The 16,496-nt window shown below is 39.7% G+C and overlaps 1 protein-coding gene and 1 long non-coding RNA gene across 5 annotated transcripts in view; one reads left to right on the top strand and one right to left on the bottom strand.

Annotated features, from left to right (window-relative positions):
- The window catches only part of LOC145934114 (uncharacterized), a 162,933-nt gene extending 159,245 nt beyond the window's left edge, over positions 1-3,688 (top strand). Inside the window, exon 3 of the long non-coding RNA XR_014424994.1 lies at positions 3,044-3,688. This is a non-coding gene — a long non-coding RNA (uncharacterized LOC145934114). The remainder of the gene's footprint in view (positions 1-3,043) is intronic.
- Positions 1-16,496, bottom strand: part of Pxb (putative Hedgehog signaling attenuator pxb) — a 499,142-nt gene that overhangs the window by 194,219 nt on the left and 288,427 nt on the right. For 2 of the 4 annotated variants that reach the window (XM_083034387.1, XM_083034389.1), the window contains one exon: positions 6,019-6,168. The exons of the other annotated variants lie outside the window; for them this stretch is intronic. The gene's annotated coding sequence lies outside the window, so the exon portion shown is untranslated. The remainder of the gene's footprint in view (positions 1-6,018; positions 6,169-16,496) is intronic. 4 annotated transcript variants of the gene reach the window in all.

The raw sequence follows: 16,496 nt of genomic DNA, 5'->3' as shown, positions 1-16,496 counted from the left end.
GTTAATACACATTATCATTAATATCAATAAATTAATGATACGCATTATTATTGTTATTATTATTATTATTATTATCATTAGTAAATTTATGTTTCTCCAATTTCAACGTTTCTCGACGAGAGACAATCTCGTAACGCGATCTTCCGAACGCGATTCTCGACTTTCGTTCGGCGCGCGATTGCTACGGGAATAAGAAGCTCGTTATAAATTCTCGGGTCTGTCCCGGCAATAAAATTGCGCGCACGCGGCGACGGCGGCGGAGAATCGCGTTATTACGGCGTTATTCCGCAGCGGTTTCTTGCCATGGCGATTAGCGGGCATGTGGACTTTATAGCTCGGAAATGCGCTTTTCCAGGACGCGCACGACAACGACGACGGAAAAGGAGGGTGTCATCGCGATAAGAGCCAGTTTTTACCGCCCTTATACGCCGCTCGCGGGGAGAATAAAAAAAAAACACAATCGAGTCTCGCGGTCACGAGGAAGAAAGACCCGGTTCCTGCGTCGGGAAGAAGCGGGAGAAAATTGGGGAAAAAGAGGACAAACGAGAGACGTGGTCGAGGGAGGGAGGTTGCTCCCGTAAATCCCGAAGCATCTCGTGGGATTCGTATTATTCTTTCGCGGAACGTCGTTAGAGAGTGGTGGAAGACGGAAGAAACTAGTGTTACCTGATGTTTCTTCTCGATGTTGTGGATGACAATGTCGCGTGTATTTGTGCGCGCAAGTAACGGAGAATACGGGGGTAAATAGCAGTAATTGGTGGTAGTTAATGACTGGAGCTCATTGTCCTGTGAATAGGACGATTGTTTGCTCGCCATCCTCCTGCGTTAATTGACCACGAGATGGATTTCGATGCAATGTAGTAGAGTATCGCGAGTACGGAGAAGAATAAATCACGGGGCGAAACAAGAAACGTGAAACACGATATATGAAATAAACGCGGTGTAATAATGTGTTAAATTATAACGTGAGATTTGTTCATATATTTTAATTCGCATAATATCAAGAAGTCACTACATTATTAAAGCCGATTAAAACGCAAAATATTGCGCTATTTGATCCTTCATAAATTTTATTGTTTCATTCGCTTTAAATAGCTATATTATTTATATATGTATATTTCAGTAGCTATACTATTTATAATAGATGAACCAAGCAGAACAAATCGGATTGTATTTAATCAGCGGAAAGACATCGTCGCGATACTTTGCTGAATCGTCGTTTCTATCATTAAACATTTTTTTCAAAGCGGACAAATATTCCTCTTGAAATTATTTATTATATGCGCGAGATTTTATTTCCGTTCTCTTCATCATATCTTTTATTTGAGTAAAATGTACGTAAAATACATTTGCTTTTAGGGTATATATATATCTTTCCGTACTTGGAGTTTCGCGGGGAATAAACTCTTGTCACTTTGTGTCTCTTTCCATCTCTAATTAATAAGTTGAATCCGCCTTTATTCGCAGACCGGTGTGGTTCGCCTGTAGCATTCGTCAAAACTCTGCGAGTGGCAGCATCATCAAGCACCCTTTCCGAGGCGCTGCTAATGAGTAAAACTTCTCGCGCTTCTGTCCAAGGGGTTGACACCCCGCTGCCGCCGGGGTGTTTTCAGCATTTATTGCCGCGATGAATGCGAAATGTCGCGCGAGAGGAACGGAGAGAGGAAGAGGGGAAGGTCGCCACGAGGGACTCTTTCAAAAGAGAGAGTACAGTGCGTACCCCCCTTTTCTCATCCTCTTCGGAGCCTGGAAACTTTGAATCGACTGACTCTCTTCCCCTCTACCCCTCTATGTCGATCGACAAACCCGAAAAAAGGGATCCTCGGAAGAAGGAACTGCGAGAATTTTCTTAGTGGATCATTCGTTACGCGCTCCTTACTATACATTCACGAGGGATTCGCCGTAAGGGTGAGCGAGAGGAGAGTAACGGAAGAAAAAGAAGAAGCATCGACTCGGCGTTCTGACAACCGACACCGATCGATCTTCACGCGCGAAAGCGTTAGCGTTAGGGAAGGAAACCTTTTTTTCCAAATCGCATCCGTCACAGACTTACTCGCGGGGGGGGGGGGGGGTAGTTTTCAATACCCTTCGAAAGAATGAGATGACTGTAATGATGTTAGAACGGGCTGATTTCAAAGTTTAAAGCGAGATTGATTGATGCGAAATGCGTACATGGGGCGTTAGGTAATATCGCAAAAAACCGCAAAACGAATGATATTACTGAAACAAAAGGGTGATTCACAGTTTTTGCTAGAATTAGGGAGGTTCTCATTAAGGAGGATCATAAAGAAAATCTTTCATAAGAAATGTCATTATCCATCTTGTATTGAATTACTGATATTTTGCAAAAACTGGCAATTAACTACTCTTCGTTTGAAATAAAAATAAAAATATTTAAATAAATTATTTCTTCACTACTCGATTTAAATTTTAAATGACTGATGTGAGGCAAAATTTGTGTATTAATAATTAAAAAAAGTCCGTCCAAAATACTGAATTGCTTTTAACCAGAAAAAATATTTCAAATATATATACATCTCTTCGATCCGTGTTTCTTTATTTTATTAAATTATATTAGGTGTTTTCGTAAAAATTAGCATCAGAAGTAAACAATTATTTCGTTTGAAATTAAATGCATATTTTATTTTTTTAATTATTTTCTTAAGATAATATTTGGAAAATATTTGAAATATAATTAATTTCAGTTATAAAAATTCTTCAAATGTTATTTCAAATAGAGATTTTTTTATATTTCTTTTAAAGCTATTTTAATCAACATATTCCAATTATATTTAAATAAATATTTGTAGCTATCATTTTTAAAAAAATTAATAAATCTCTAAATAAGAGAGATTTAAAAAAAAAACATAAATTTTTAAACATTATTAAATACTTAAATACTACTTAGATTATTTTCTATAGTTTGCATTTGAAACGTGTCTATCTATTAATGTTTTGTGATTATCTATCTTTTGCAAATATCAATCATATATCTTTACAAAGATCAGATCGGGTAATCGTAACTATTGTCTTTTCTATATAGATACTCCGATGCAGTTCAATCCGATCACAATGAAATACGCCGGCAGTGCAATTACCCGCGATTCGTTACCGGGAATTTCTGCGCGGAAGCTCCCGCACGAGGAAGGATAAATCGCCAGTGGAATCGATGGTGGAAAAATTTGGGTCACGTCGCCATTGATCCCCATTCGTTTCGCGAGAAGAACGACTGCGGCCACCACCGCTGCCGCGTTTGATTCATCGATCGCAGAGAGCGAGAGATAGAGAGAGAGAGAGAAAGGGAACCTTCCTCTCTCTCGCTACGCTTTTGGTAAATGGCGATGTGATTTAGGTAAGGGCGGTCACCTATCTACCCCGGCGAAGCAGACTGGGCAACTCCAAGTTACCGGTGGTCGGAATTCAATTAAGTCTTAAGCGTATCTCAGAACTATCGCGTCTGGTAGGTCGCGGTGACCAGGAGAAACGTCTCCTCCAAGAGCTGGAAACGTAGGCGGTAGATAGCGTACATATGTACTCCATTAAGGTGCGTACCTGTCTGCGACCCCAAGTAACTGGGGTACCTAATAAAGGGGCTATGTACAGAGCGGACAGAGCCTTCGCTGCATCAAATTTCAATGATCAAATTTCCTCCACAAAGTTAGCACAATAATCCTATCTTTTTAATAAATTTTTGAAGATCTAATTTAAATATTAATTTTTAATATTAAATATAGATAATAAGTTTTCAAAATATTTAGTTATATATTTCTATATATTTTATATTTATATATATGTTTAATAAGAAAAGTCGAGTGTTTTTATTGACGATTATTTCCGATTGAATTTATTTGAGAATTTTTGTTTATCGTAAGGTAAAATTTCTCGTTTGCAAATATTACTGAAAAATTCGCTTAAATTAATTTATTAAATAATTTAACGAAGAAAAATGTTGTTAAAAGAAGAAAGACAAATCCGAAATTTGTTTATATGACTATGCTACATCTCTGCATCTGCGGGGATTCATGGCAAGGCCGTTGTAGGTGGTTCATGCAGCGGATGCTGCGTAGGCGATAAGTACGTGAGAACACGCGGACGAACAGGGTAGACCCAGAGGTGCCCAACCGTTTTGTCACTTGTAGCGGTATGCATCTATCTTCCATATAACACTTTACAGATTTTATCTGATTCGAGCGAGGCAATGAGAAATGTTATTTGATAATAATATAAATATATATATGCATCCAAAAATTGATTGTCACTTCAAAAGAGAAATATGTATCCCGATTTAGCAGAAATCTTGAATGAGGTAGATTTGCAAATCTCAATTATTTAATTATATTTCTCCAAAATTTGAAAAATAACTATAATAATTTGTTTTCGTGCAATATAATAATATAATAAAACATTAGATGCATTATGTTTTAAATTATAAATGTTATATTACGTAATGATTTTATTCGATATGTAATATATATTTTTCCTAGCAGGATTTATAGAATACCATCAAAATTTTGATACATTATAAAATCGTAAAATAAAAAATGCTTCCACTCTTCCGTTCTAGTTTTGCCAGATAATTTTATATTATTGACTTTTAATTATTTCGAATTATATATCAACAGTAATATTTATATACATATATTATTCTTAAGTATAATAATTTAAAATTATTGCATAAAATAGTTTACTTTAGATAAAAATGATAATTCAGCGCACAAATATTAGAGATTGACCATCCCTGGGAGAACTGGTAGCTGATGTACCTGCGTCTGCTGGCTCGCATTACAAGCGGGACGAATTATTAGAGCCACTAGCGAGTTGACCCTGCCACGCTAACTGCGTTACGAGGAACGAGGAGGCTTGCGAGATCGCATTACTCGTACCGCAGTCATGCCGCATCCTCCGACCACGTGGTACGGAATCCGTACTCACTTGCGGGAACGCATCTCGAGGAGACGATGTCAAGACGAATACGTGATTCTATTATCGTTGTTAGCGATGTATTCGCCAATTCGCCGGTCATCGTGTCGGGATTCTCTCGCTTTCGTCGCGATCAAAACATACTTTGCATACGGAGTTTTCATTATTGATGAAGAAAATAAGATTCTTTTTTTCAATAGTAATAATATAAAAATTCTGATCAATTTTTTTTTTTTATCAAGAGATCATGTCGTAAGTTCGGCAAATTATGCAATGTACTATTTGCTTATGAAAGCTCATCGATATTCCTCTCGTCGTCGAGGAAGTGCCCGCGATTAGGAGTTCATCGACCTTGCACCGTTTAGGGATTACTTATTCAGCGAAACTTCTATTCGTTCTTGGATTTCGTTCGTAACGATTCACGGACGAGACGGAACAGCCGAGCTTGTACGATAGCTCGAGAGGAATCGAAGCGAGCGAGGTGGCATCGCGACGAGTTAATGGTTTGACACCTGATATAAACTCGAGGAGAGAACTCGCCGGTAATTGCTGCCCCATCCCGCGATCCTTTTCTCGCCATTTCCACCTCTTCCGCTCGACTATCTCTCGTTTTCGCCGGAGCGAGATAAGGGAGAGGGTCGAAACGAGCGTACACATCGAACGTCGTTACGATTCCTTTACCTATCTACCTACCTACCTACCTCGTCTAGAGCATCGCGAGAAAACGTTTAAGGACTCGTTGCTTATTGGTGTTTATATTGAGTGTACTTTATTGGATATCCGGGGAAACGAGGCGAGTAAATTTGAATACGCGAGAGGAATCGATACGCGTGGATTGAATACGGCGGGAAACTTCAAAGGTAACAGTTTTCATGAAAATTATATAGCGATACTGAAATAATCCGTAATTAAAAATCGCGCTCGCGAAAAATAATTCTTCTCGAACAATTACCTCTTTCGAAATTTCTCTCTTTCTCCTTTAGAAGAAAACGCCGACCACTTTCGCCCCAAAATTGTTAACCGTGACTTTAGTCTTAGTCCAACGCGTACCGCAAATTGTTCCTTTCTGTACTTTTAATCTCGACAATCTCGACTCACCGTCACGAATATCGTCCCGAGCGAGGCTTTTCTTCGTGGTCGGCGCGACTCGTGTCCGGGTACCTTTGAGTCTGCGCACGCCGGTAACGAGAGAGCCGCCTGGTCGTCTCGTTTCCCCGGTTGGTAGATACGTGTCCGTGTGATACTCACCTGCAAAGATAAAAAGAGGAGAATGTGAATAGAGGAACGTCGCGTCCGGGGCGCCGCGTGTAAAAAAAAAAGGCAGAAAAGCGAAGAGAGGGCGCGACGCGACCGGTAGACGGGAAAGAGGGACGTGTATGTGTGCACAAAGTGCATCTCTCTTCGGTGTATGTACAGGAGAGCTTCCCTCAGGAACATCCGACAAATTCCATGGAAGTAGCGGCCCTACCCGGCACTCGACGAGAGCCGCGCGCGCGTCTCTTTGTATTTAAATGCATGCGGTAATAAAAGGCACGTCCGCATCGGCACGGTACGTGGCTCGCGCGCGTCAAGTTACCCTTTTCACTCTTCTCTCCATCCACCCTTTTTCCTCCCTCGCCCCTCCCTTTTTCCCGCGTAGACGCGTCCTTCCTGCGTTGCTTTCCGTCGTTCTTTTTCCACCCCCGGGGCGAATTTACATGGAGCATCGTGTGCAATGTCTCTCTCTCTCTATCTTTATCTCTGTCGAATCACGAGCGCGTTTTGACAATCTCTTTTGAAGCTTTTCTTTTTCCGCGTAATCGCGTCGCGGATGGAATTATATACGCATATATCTAGAATGGTAATTGCGGCTAAATTTACTCGAGAAGCACAATACAATTATTATAATGATCACATCTTATGAAAATTATTATGAATTTTGATAATTCCTTTATACAGTGTTATATAGATGCATCTTCAAGTTTTGTAGAATATATGCCATGGAATTTTTTTTCGAAAAGTTCTACGATTGGAAAAAAAGCGAAAATCTTACAATCGATGATCGGGCCGATTTGCGGTCTCGTTCGCCCGTAATCTCTGTCTCTTTCTCTTTCTTCTTCGTGGAGTTTAATTAATCAAAATAAACAAACGCACCCCGACGAGGTTTTCATGCCAGACATGACGAACGTCGTCGGACTAATGGAATTTTTAAGTAAACGGGTACAAATTACTCCCAACACACACACACACACACACACACATTTGTTCCGCGTATCGCGGCGCGGAGTCGCGTCAGTCCGGCATGAATTTTCAAGCAAACATGGTTGTAAATTACTCCGAGTATTTGTTCTGTTCATCCACCAGGGGGTTGTCGGTGGTCAGCGAGTAGAAGGCGAAGCAGTCTACACGTCTCGCCATTGTCCCTCAAAATCCCGTCGATTTCATCGAATAGAGAATTGAATTTCCACCCACTTTACATTTAACAGTGCATCCGCTTGTATCGCGCACTTGGTGTAATAGCTTGCATCCCTATCATTTAATTAGAAAATTCTCTTTTTAACCAGAGATAAATAGAATCTTCAAGATTGCATGTACAATATTATGTATATCTGTATATAAATCGTAGATAAAAAAAATATATTTCTAAAGCTTTTTTAATTGTATTATAAATTATACTTGGAGAGATGAATAAAAAAGTAATCTGATAAAACAACAAGCTATACGAAAGTAAAATATTTAAAAACCGACTGTCCGCGAGCGACGTCCTTTGTCAACGAGGCGCGAAATTATCATTCCGCGATAATCGCGGACATTCGCGTTTTCCCTCGAGGCTTATCCAGCGTCGTATCGTCGCTGAATAACAAACTCACCCCGGATTCTCCCTTTTCCCTCCCGCCTCTTTCCGTAGTCAGCAACTGCGAGTCGTCAGACTTTATCTCGCGCTGGCACGCCGTCGTGATATTCGCGACGAAACGAAAGTTCGCGAGTTCGCGGCGGTAAAGAATGCGACATTCCGGCCTGTAAATTCTTTCTCTCCCGGCCCGGCTGCTCTCCGGTGATGTACGAGCGCGAAAGTTGCGCGCATACCTTATCAAAGGGCCAGCAACGCGTCCCAGATCTCGACTGACATCTATGCGACTCGCGATACAGCTGTTCGTGTAATAAAGATTAACTATCTCGACAGCCCGTCCGGTTTCGCGCCCTGCATGCTCGTCAACATCATGAAACGCGAGAGGAATCTACGAACGATTTTTAATCGTTAATCGTTTAATTTTTCCTACGCGTCGTATATAAGATACAGACTCCACGTCGAATTTTATCAATATTTTCTCCATGATTTCTTTCTGCATCTTTAGACCCATTTTTCCTAAAGCTCGCATGTTTCCGCTGGTTAAAAATTAAATCTTCTTTCTTAGTATTATTGTTTCGATGTTTTTTTCGCAAAGATTAATAGAGAAGAGTTTCCCCCATTCCGTACATGCTCGAAGAATTAGAGGTAGCTACTGTTTCGAGGAACATTCGATGAAACTTCTGGCACAACGGCGATACCGGATTTCCCGATGGGTTTCGCGTTGGAAAATAGGTCGAGCGAAAGGTCAGCGAGAGATTGCTTCTTCGCGATCCGCTTCGAAACTTTTGGAAGCGAGGACGATGATGTTCGGTATCGGTTGGGAGAGAGAAAGTGCGCGCTCGACTCGTCGAAGAGATCGGGATCTCTCCCGCTTCGAGATTCGCAAAAGGGATCGCAAACTTGATAGCAAGTTTCGGAACAAAATACCCCGAAAGCTCGCCGCAACGGAGATACTCGCTTATAGCTTCGGTCTGTCGAAACAAACAGTAGCGGTAACACTAGAAAGAAGCAAACGGAAGCGGGAAGAGAAGGTAAGCGATAGAGGATATGCGTAAGGATCACGGAATCGGAAAGAATTGCCATGTGGATCGGCAAAGCCCTGAATGGTAGAAGACCAGATTGCGACGCACGATTGAAGTTTTTTGTAAAATTCGATTTTTTTTAAAGATTCTCGCAAATATGTTAGGAATTTGATAAATTAAGAATTGATAATGAAAGAAATAATAATTTTAATTAATATATTACTTCAAATTTTAAATAAGAAACATGCATATTTAGAATATTTCTAATTCGTAAAATTAATTAAATATTCAAAATAAAAAAAATATATAAACTTTTATTTTATATTAATTATTTATTATTTAGCAAGAGAAATAGTTTACGATAAAAAATTTTTTTTAATTATTAAATTGTATTATATATTTATAAATTAAATTCAAAATGCAGCATAAAAAATAAAATTATGACTACTAAATTACTTCAAATTTGGAACGGTGCTAAGCTAAAAGGTTTATATATGATACGAACGACCGGAAGCAGGGGGAGATTCGCGGAATAAAAGTCAGAGAACGCATAAGTTCGCTCTGGAAGTCTTCTACTCTTGTCATTGCTCGTTTCTTCTCCAATTTCGCCGACTATACACTCGGCTCTTCCGGTCTTCCGCCGAAGAAGCCCCGCGCGAGATGGCCCGGAAATAACGCGGCCAATCACAAACGCAGAAGGAGATCTGTCTCGCCACGACTTGCGAGCTCTCGCGATACCTTAGTCAATTTCTCTCCGAAAAAGAGAGAGAGAGCATCTCCTAGCAAATTCTCCCGGTAAATCGAGGATTGCACAGAAGGATCTATCCGCCTATCGAAGCAGAAATAAGTCCTCATTGTTCTTAGATCATAAAAGAGGGAATATTAGAGCCTAAATGTGTCTATCTCATAAATATCTATGACTCCGATCGAATTGTCTTCATCGCATTTGTTCCTTTTCATTCTCTCAACCTCTCGACGTAAAATTAAATAGTAGTCTAAATTCGATAAAAAAAAAATAAAAATTAACATTATATATTAATTATTGAAAAAGATATCACGTGCAAATGACGTTGCTCTCTTTTTATATGTATAAATTCTTTGATCACAATTTATAAGTCAAAGATCGAGAAATATAAATGCATTTGACATAATGTTAAATTTTATTGCATGTAACTGAATGAGTTAAAAATGGAATTAATAACACAATATAAACATAATATATTTATATGCGAAATGACATGAAGATATTGACACTCCTTTGTCCGCGGATTCTTTGACCAATTTAGATCAAACATATCGAAATGCATGCAGTTTGCGTGATTTCAAAATGAATACGTTTAATGTCACTGCAATATTAAATTTAATTCATTGAGAATGATTTTAAAAAAAGACAAAAAGAGAGAAAAAGAGATGTCTCGCAGATAGAGAGAAATTGATTCGTTTAACAACTACTAAACGTTTCAGATAGTTAATCAGTATCGAGATACAACTTTAACAAGCTTCGCGAACAAATACACGCTTTCAGCGGTCTTACGGTGTTTTGATTATGCTGAAACGCTGTTATCGCTTTAATTACGAGTTATCATTTTAATTGCAAGTACAAGGCCGCTCGTAACAAGGCGGTCGTTGGGGACGCGCGTTAATTCAATTTCGCGTTAACCACCCTCGCCCTCCCCCGTCGCGTGGAAAAGTCCCGGGTTTCTTCCTCTCTCGCGACAGTTTGCAGTTGGCCAACTTTTCCTGCTTCCTGTTTTCCTCGCTCTCGGACTTTCGAAAGTGGAGCAGCGGAGAATTGGCCTCTTCATCGCGCTCTCATCGAACGAGGAGGATCTCATCCGAGTTAGGTTCGCGCGCGCGCGCGCGCGCGGTTCCTCGCTGACAAATGACCGGCGATTATTGCTGGTTTAAGCCAACAACCGTGTGCGAGGGTGGGAAGGAGAGGGAAGGAAGGGGGGAGCATTCTGAATTATTGCCGGTGCCGTGACAAATTATTCGAGGATGACGCGCCTGGTTGCGCGACCGGCGCGTCCCGATAGTCGCTGACGTGACGAACGATAACGCCGGGATATCTCGTCGTTCATTAATATCGTCCGCCACGCATAAATCTCGCGCGACCCCTCTCGCCACACAATTTTAATATCCCCTTTCCTCATTATGGGATAAAAATTAATTCGCGGCTCTGCAAAATTGAAGCGTCGTCGACCGGGAACGCTCTCGCTTCTCTCCCACTTTTATGTATAATCGCGTAAGACAATATATTAAGGACGCCTCTTCGGTTCGTTACGAGGGGGACGATTTTTTTTTCTTCGCCTCGTGAAAATCTCCAGGAATGGATCCACTTGTCGATTCAATTATAGTGCGGTGAAGAGTTACGAGAAGAGAACACAGAGAGGGAGAAAGGCCTTTGCGTTTTCGTACACGTGTCTTCAATCATGGACGTCGCGTCGTCGCGCAAGTTTCGTTCGTTAACCGCTCCAGCGATTTCGCCGGCCCGCTTCGTTTGTTGGTTTTAGAGCTGATTCGCCGGAGGATGGAGCGTTACAAGTTTCTCCAGAATGGTGGAGAGGAGAGGGACCAGAGCGCGCTCTTTATTATCTCGGAGGTTAGACTCGGCTTCACATAAGTTTTCCAACTTATTTTCCGCTACGTAAGAAAAATGCTCTTAAGAAGGCGTTTCCTGTTTTACGCTTTCTTGAGCTCGATAACATGCAGAAAGTAGTTCCGGAAAGTTTCGAATTTGTCTCCGAGCCATGGTTACGTCCGCTTGATACACCACGGGGGAAAAACGGAACCGGAATCGTATTATACCTTCACGTTACACGAACGAAAATTGTTCCGGGCAGGTTGTCGATACACGTGTACGCACACACACACACACACACACACACATTCTCTCTCTTGTTATTACACATTTTTAAAAAATGTTCGTAGACCCTCATCCATTGATTTTTAATCAAGCTTCACGGATTCATAAAATAAATCGAAATAAATTTCACGCTTTAGAAGCAGAAAAAGTTCTCCGAGATTTTATAGACTATTGCGGGTCTAAAGTTTCGCTACTTTCTCTTTCAAAATTAATATTGTTTTATAATTATTAAATTATTAATTTTTTTGGTAATTCTAGACGGATAGAAGAAATAACCGAGAATTTATGACGCAAATTTTTGGATTCTTAACAAATTTTTTTTGAATTTTTTGGAATCACAATCAATCAATTCTTTCCGATGTAATTATTGTATACCTACATAGACATCGTGACATTGTTGCGATGATCGTGTCGTGTTAAGTGAAAGCGCATCAGACATAAATTTTCGAACAAAAACCTCTCTGCGTCTTTGAAAAAAAAAAAGACAGTATCTTCCGGTTTGTTTACGGAGCCGCAACTGGTGCGATCTAATCTAAACGAGTTGTCGGCCAATTTCCGGACGGCGGGCGCCGCATCCAGAGCGACTACTAATCGCCGGATTCATCGCGATGTGTAAGCAGCGCGAGAAGAACAAGAAAAAAAGGAGAGAGAGAGAGAGAGAGAGAGAACACATCGGGTAATTCACGCGATAGGGTAGAAAAGAGCGGCGCACACGTGCGACTCGTGACAACGCATTAGCCCCAACGTCAGACCTAAGACAGGCGTCAGCCTTGCGCGGCTTTCGACTGTCGCTACACCAGCCGTGTCACTGTCTTGTCAAGTCGGAGCAGACTTACGACATTATATTTAGATGGCGTGTCCCCTCTTCCCATCGTGGTAAAACGCCTCGCCGAAAAGCTGTCGATGCACGCGCGAGCGAAGGCGAAAAACGGTGCAGCAACGTCGAGACGACGCATTTACGCTTCTTGTTCTTACATGTCGAGTGATAAAAGACGTATCCATCATCGTTTGGTCGTTTATAAATGTCTTCGCTTAGAAACAATTAATCTTCATATGTCTGGAACGTGTTCGCAGACGTTTTTTATTCAATATTTATATACATATTAGAAAATTGATCTTGTAAAGAGAGCGATTTTGAAATAATCTAAAGGATTAATCTTGAAAAAAAAATTAAATTTGAAATGATCGGAATTGAGACAGACACAATGTCATAAAAACGAAAAATATTGCAAGTGTAATGTAAATATTTAAATCAATTTTCACGATCAATTTTTTTACGCGATTCTATTAATAACTTATCTTTAAAAAATCTTCATAAACTTTTCAAGGAAAAAAAAATTTCCATAGTATCTATAAATATACAGACTACTTGTGGATTAATTTTTTTCTGCCAATAAAAGAAGTTAAACAATATCATCAACGGATAATTCGGGATATTTCTAGTATAATTTGCCATCGCAAGAGGAATCGTGCGCTGAAAACGGAATATGATTCGTATAGAGAAATGCGCCGGAGTTATTAATAGTATATATCGGCGAGGCGAGAAAAGAAGGGAAAGAAGGGCGAGGGCAAACGAGGTCGTGAATAAAAATTTCATGCGGATTTTTACGTTTACGCGGGACGGAGGATATAATTCCTCAGACGTACGTATCGGTAAGAGATGAAGTAAGAGAGCGTAATGTAATCTTCGGACGAGGCATCGGGAATAATCTCGGGGTATACCTGATGGAGAGAGCCGCCGGCACGTATATAAAACTCACGGGGTGCCGTAAGATATCTCGTAAAATATCTAAGCACCCCGAAGAAGTTCCATCGCGGTGGAGATCCTCCGCGAGTCGAATCCGCGTGCCGGCATCGCGATTTTCGACCCTTCTCTCGACCGACTTGTCGACACTTTTGTCGAGAGCTCTCGCCAACGACTGCCGCTTTCCCATTCCTCGATACCGACCAAGAAAGAGAAAGAAGAGGGAAAAAGCGTTATGCAAAGTTGTAATACCGGCGTTTCCGAGGATCGCGAAATCTTTTCATTTATTTTCAGATCGCATATAAAACTAACCCGGAAATATCATTTCCTGCACGTTGCAATTTCATCGCGTCCTCTTGTCTCTGGAAAACGGATTTCGAAGTCGATTATATTTTGAGTATATCGATTTACCTATTTTTGACATTCTTGGAATATTGGATTTTTATATGATCGCAACCTCTCTCGCGCGCAATCGCGAGATATTACGCGGCGAGTTTCTCTCGAATAACCGAGAAATATTTCGCGGATATAGATTTATTTTCGCGCGAGAGCGGTCAATAATACATATAATTCTCGGCGAATTTTCGCGAATTTCTCTCACCGAAATACCGAATAAACTGGCGTATCCTGTCAGAGTTTTCGTTCGTCGCACGACTTTCCGCCACGCTTCTGTTTTCGTGCCACTAAAAGCAGATATCGTATCCGCTAAAGCCGCGGTTTACTGTTTCATATGGCTCAGATAGCGACCGCTATAATAGTAACACTTAGAAGCGCCTTTTATTTCAGAGAACGTGGAATACCCGATTTTTATTTCGGTATTGCGCGCGGCGCTTTATTCGCGTTTTATTCGTGAATCGTGAAATTTTTATTTCACTCCGATACATTACGCGTGTAACACACTCTGTAAGACTCCTATCTCATTCGTAACTATAAATATCATGCGCGAACGTATTGCGAGTACATTTTTTAACGGCAAAACGACGTCTGTCGTTTCACCGAAGAGATTGCTTTACGTTACTTCATAAATGGTGTAGCTTTTTTTTATACGTAATAAAGTTTATATTTTATAACATATACGAATGTACATGTGTATTCTGAGAGATATACAATATTTTTTGTATATGTGTATTTTTTACTTTTCCAAATGTTTTCTATATCACATATGACACATAAAGTATAATATAAATAGAATTCTCTGTCCCGAATTTTGTCGTAAATTATAAATTATTTAAAACTTAAGGCTTGATTCTTGTATATGTCCGCAGTTTTTAACTTCTGTCAATATTTCTTCCCCAATAATTTGACCGGATTTGACTGACATGCATTTAAAAAAATGCCCTTTCTATGTTCCTCCTTTTATCAGCATTAATATTTTACGCACACATTCAATTTTTTGTATTTCATCGAAAAAATACAAGAAATTGATTTTTTGCCCACCTTTTTCTTCTGTCTTTGATTCGTCATTCTCAGAAAAAAGAATCCTCGTTCATGAATCGAGAATACGAAATTTAAGGCGAGTCATAGTCCGCTTTTGATGATCATCTCATGAATCGCCGAAAGCGAGAGTGAATCTTGTAAACAGTATCGCCATCAAAAAGAACCGTCTGCGTCAAATGATGAAAGCAGTAGAACCATGTTTTAAACTTGTTTGCTTTGAATAATGATACAAAGTGAAATCCATAAATTCCTTGTCTTTGAAGCGTTAGAGGTTAATAGCTGTAAAGACTAGCGACAGTTATATCGCAAACTATATTTTTCGTTTGTATAAGTTACTCCGAATTAATTTTAAACTTGTTTCCTTAACTCGTTTCCGACGAAATATCTGACAAAAATTATGCTAATATATGCTAAAGCAATAAACGGCGAGCAAAATCACTCTGGATCAATTTTGACTTATATAGTTAAATTTCTTTTATAAGTATATCTCTCGGAATAAAATTGATATTAAATTTTAATTTTATTATATTTTCAAATTGTGTTTTTCATCAAAAACTATTACTTGTCTGTGATGACCAAAAGAAAAATAAAAATACTATCAAAATAAGATTTTGTACAACGTAAATATTTGTTTCGATTATCGCACGAGCGGAATTATGGAATTAATTCATTCGGTATGATAATTAAAATCGAGACGTATAATGATATATAAATACGCCTTTAACGTAGGCGATATAGTTGTGTCTATATAAGACCAGCGAAGAATATTAAGCTTCTTCATATAACGCGCTGTGCCTCGTGGCTTTTACGACGCTGCTTGTCTTTACCGTAAATCCCTCAATCCCTCGGGAGTCAATTGACTTTCCCGCGGGTTACGAGGTGCCGAGATGCTCTTCCCTTCTCGTGAGAAATCTTCAAACTCCCTCTCTTCTCACGTTCTTTGTTCGTTAATGTGGTCCGCCTCGCCCTCATTCGCGTGGGATTAATGCTGTATCGTGCCTTAATCGATACTTCTTTTCCATGTACATTTTTGTATAACACATTTTTATACAATAAAATATTTTATATATAAAAATCTCACAATACATATAAATATATTGAAATAAACATTTAACTATAATTTGACTATACTTCTCTTTTTCTCTCTTAAATATTGTAACTAAAGAAAAATCGAAGCTTTGATTTTCCTTTATCGTAGAAGAAAGAAATTAAAATCGATATATGTCAATTATTTATTATTTTGAGTATTTACTCTTTATGTGAAATAGATTCTTTTTATTTCTACCGCGCGCCTTATCTTCTCGTTACCGTCAGATTCTCGATTTTCGTTTCCGGTAGATAAATTTTTACGAGCCAGCGAGAGATAGAGAAAGGTCTCCTCCCTTTTCTCGAGGATTATTATCAATTCAATGATACAATCTGAATATAAGTGGCGCAATTATTACAATAACGCGAATAATATGTATTTGGCCAAATCGCGGCAACGCAACGGAATATAGATGCTTGCGTTCATTCATACGCGATATGCTGATGCGGCAAGATAAACTGGTCCGCGCGTATTTCGCTACTATTTCGCATTTCAAATCAGTTATCCTCCCTCAGACGACGGCAAGATGCGGCCATTTGTACGGCTTGCGCTTGGTACCTGCCGACGCCTTGCTTTTTCCTGTAAAACTG

This window comes from Prenolepis imparis, unplaced genomic scaffold, assembly GCF_030444845.1.
Source record: "Prenolepis imparis isolate NDT839.2.m4 unplaced genomic scaffold, iyPreImpa1.0 SCAF_3, whole genome shotgun sequence".
Classification (NCBI taxonomy): domain Eukaryota; kingdom Metazoa; phylum Arthropoda; class Insecta; order Hymenoptera; family Formicidae; genus Prenolepis; species Prenolepis imparis.
Note: the sequence above shows the minus strand (reverse complement) of the source record. Positions and strands in the feature narration are given on the sequence as shown.